Source organism: Egretta garzetta, unplaced genomic scaffold (genome assembly GCF_000687185.1).
Source record: "Egretta garzetta isolate BGI_Z169 unplaced genomic scaffold, ASM68718v1 scaffold56, whole genome shotgun sequence".
NCBI lineage: Eukaryota > Metazoa > Chordata > Aves > Pelecaniformes > Ardeidae > Egretta > Egretta garzetta.
This window is the reverse complement of record NW_009260182.1, coordinates 11,048,654-11,052,771: the sequence shown is the minus strand read 5'-3', so window position 1 is coordinate 11,052,771 and position 4,118 is coordinate 11,048,654.

Sequence of the window (4,118 nt, the reverse complement as noted above, 5' to 3'; positions counted from 1 at the left end):
GCTCCCCCCCCCCCTCCCCCTGGGGGGGGGGGGGGAGCGAGCGAGCGGCTGCGTGGTGCTTAGTTGCCAGCCAGGTTAAACCACGACAGTAGAAAATTTAAACTTTGTTACAAATCATCCATGGAACATCAGCACATAGGTAGAAGTCCCCGCAACCATAACCTAGAAATGATGTTTATTCCTGATAACTACACAGCAATTAAGCACAATTTAGTTTAGTTGCAACTCAACTTTTTCATAGCACGGTCTTCACTAAGCCTGACCACTCAGTAAATCCTTCTCCCAGACTGACAGCAACTGAAATCCTGGGGCAAGAAGCACTTCCACCTTGGCTATTCAGAGCTCATTGCCATTATTAAGCAATTTTTGGAACGTACTGTCTGAGAAGAGATCTCGTATGCAAGCTGTATATGCCAAAGATAAAGAGGCCAGGAAAGGTATTCAGAAAAGCCTTTGTTAAATCTTTTCTCCTTTTCCCTCAAAAGTCTTGTAAGGAACCACCTTCCCCACAGATTTCTGGTTTCTGGTCAGGTGGGGGTCGGTCTCTTCTCCTTGGTAACAGATGATAGGACGAGGGGGAATGGTTTGAAGCTGCGCCAGGGCAGGTTTAAGCTAGACATTAGGAAAAACTTCTTCACCGAAAGGGTTGTCAGGCTCTGGAATGGGCTGCCCAGGGAGGTGGTCGAGCCCTCATCCCTGGAGTTATTTAAAAGAAGGATAGATGAGGTGCTTAGGGACATGGTTTAGTGGTGGGATGGCAGGGTTAGGTTAAAGGTTGGACTCGATGATCTCAAAGGTCTTTTCCAACCAAAGTGATTCTATGATTATTATAAAAATAATTGTATGTGAAACTTTCTAATCGCAGAGCGAGCACCAAGGCATTTTCAAGTAACAGCCACAAGACTATACTGGTGACGTGCTCCAATTCTTCGAGGATCTACTCTGGCACTTGTGAAAAGTCTCATCTGAGTCCTGCAAGCACATCATCAAAGCTGATATTTGATGACAGACTGCTTGGTATCTTCTTCTTTCAGTACCAGAAAATGTTTTCCAGAACTGCTTTAGTTATGTTCGAAAAGCCTCTGATCAAGTTCTCTATCCAGAAGCTACATGTTTCATAGCTAAACGTCACTCATTCTTGTACAGAAAGCATTCCTGTCCCTCAAAGCTTTGATGTATAGACATGTTTTTGAATGTAAAATGCCAACCTTAGCAGGGATCTATAACATAATTGAAAATTACAGGCATAGAGAATCCATCTGTATGCCCTCTATTTAGTACATGGATTCAATCAGACACAGTTCGTGAGCAGCCCCACAACTTCTCTCTGCCTAAAGCCTGCATGCATTTGGAAAATGACCTAAGTATACCAACACCTGTAAACTACCTGTAGCTATTTTAATGTTGAGGTGGGCTCATTTGCATCACACCAATTTTTGTAACTTCTCTTCAGCACTGAGTGCACAGCAGGGATTCCTTACTTCCTTGTGGAAGCATCTGTACAAGAGGGCACTGTATACAGCAAGAGAAGCATTTTCTCATTATTTTCTAAAGGATGTATGTGTACAGAGGAGGTGGCTAAACTCTGTCTCTCCCTCCCCTCTTGTTTTCACTGAGAGTGGAAAGAGAGGACAGCCTTTGCTGACACAGGGAAGGGAGCCACTACCTACTGTAAGAGTTCTTCTTTGCCATTAGTCCACTCCTGCAAAAACAATTTTAACACTTAAAAAACAAACAAAAAATAATTTTTAAGGAGTGGGGTGGTTTTTTTGGCTCTTGAGCTTCTATCAAAAGACCAACTAAATGGTATCACAGCTTGCAACTGTGCAAAATAACTGTCTCATCATCATGAACACATTTCTTATTGCAAAGCAGCAGGGCTACTCAGGGCCTCCAGCTGACACTCTTCTACCATCTATGACAGCTGAGGAGCTCACTACACTTGTTCCCCCCAAAGTTACAAACTTCTAGCTGACAAATCCTGAATATTAATCACAATAAAAATTGCAACTGTACACAATTATTTTAGAAAATATTTACAGTCACTGTTGTGTCATAATTGGCATTCACCTCATTTTGACAGGATGCAAAGCTACAGAAAGAACTGTGCTCCGATTCTTCTCCCCTCTGCCCCAGGCATTCTTTTTTTTTTTTTTTGAGGAATTTTAGTTCGCAGGAAGGGCATTTTGCTTCCTGCCAAGCCCCTAAAACCCTGTGATACTTTCAAGTATGACACACACTGCGATAAAAAGGACTGACTTGAGGAAGTATATGCAGCTTATAGCGAGAGAGGACTGAGCTTATCATGTTGCGAAGGGCGGTGGGCTCTTGTCTTAAGCTTCAGCACAACTTATCTACTACACACATAATTGTGTACTATAAAATCCAGGGATCCCAATATGTATTACTTTTAATAATGACACATGCCCAGGGAGAGCCTGCAGTATTTTGTAATATGTTTTAAAATTCACCTTTACAAAATGGCACATGGAAAAAAGATGAATTTATTTCTTTAAATTGCAAGACAAGATCTAGGAAAAGACTTAAAAAAATGGAACCCAAGTTCAGACCCCAGAATGCCACTAAAAAGAGGGCAATACAAAACCTATCTTCACAGTTCAGCTTCACCTCTTCCATAAAATAAGTCTTGAAACTGAATGAAACTAGTCAGGGAAGTTTTGTAATGTATTTGCTAAGCACACCCAGCCACCTAGGCTAAACAAAGCAAGAATACAACAGACTTTTGCTTTTACTTCCTGGAATGTAATTCCTTTAGAGACAGAAGTCAAAGGAAGCTAGCATTACTCCAGCTGTGAATAATGGAGGGAAAGCAAAACAAAACAGAAACAATGACCCCAAAATCCAGGAGTTACTTATGTCCACCTTTCATACGGAGTCTATCGCAGGTAGGCTGACAACAGCAGAGCTCTACCTGAAGCAGTGGAAGTGTTAAATCAAGAAATACACAAGTATTTTATGCCACATGTTAAACAGAAACTTTTGGCATTTCCTGCAGTCTTGTGAGAGGAGCAATTAATTTCTCTGTATCAAGTCTGAAGCAGACGTTAAGCATGGCAATGGCCTCTGCCGTTTACACACCAACCTGTTTAACATTAGAAGTCTAACAACTACATGAACTTACTGCTATGCATTTTTTAAAGAAAAAGCTTTTAATAGATCAGGAGTTCTGGTTTTGGAAGTCAAGACAGATCACATCTGTCCAGAAAGATAAACTAGATCACAATATTCCATAAGGAACTCCTTAGGCACAGAAGAAAAATCAAAAAAACAAAACCCCACAACAAAACCGAAACAAACCCCCTCACTTCTCCAAAATGCTGTAAAACATACTCATCTGTTTAGAAGTTTAGAGTTTATTAGTGAACAGGCAGGATCACTGCACATAAAAAGATAGCTGCAAAAAAGTTGTTTTCCTCTGAAAGGGTATTTTCTTTCCTGGGCTCTCTTGTTGACCAAGTTTCTTAAATCTGTGAAATGCAGCTGTCCTGAAAAGGCTTTCAAGAACTTAGACCCGTGAAGATTACTGCATACGAGGAAAGGACACCTTACGTAGAAACCTTTTCCAGAACAATTCAGAGAAGAAACAAACATCTTTATCCATACTGTTTAGCTGAAAGGAAGCTGCTGTCTTCTGCAGCCCCCCAGCCTTGGGGCCTTACATCTAACGCTGTAATAAAATCAAAACAAACAACATGAAAACAACAGTCACAGTCAGGACTTAGTCGGAAAAGGTGGGATACAAACTTCCGGCCTGTTGCCAAGCGAAAACAGTCGTTCTGTGATATCAGTTGTTTGCGTACCCAAGCCCCGAATTAACAAAGCCTATTTGCTACAAATAAGAACGCAAAAAGCTTAGAACCGGTGTTATCCAACAGGCACCCTTCATGGGTGAAACTCTAGAGATGAGCAGGCCCGCTGAAATCAATGAAAGCAGCACCCGGGACGTGGGTCACCGCCAGAGCTCACCCCCCACATCACGGACTATCTAAACCCCGCTCCAGATGTCCTCAACGACCGCTGAGGGATTTTGGTTTTGGTTTTTTTTTGTTTTTTTTTTTAAAAAAGAAACAAGCCGCCACCAGCACCCTCAGCAACCC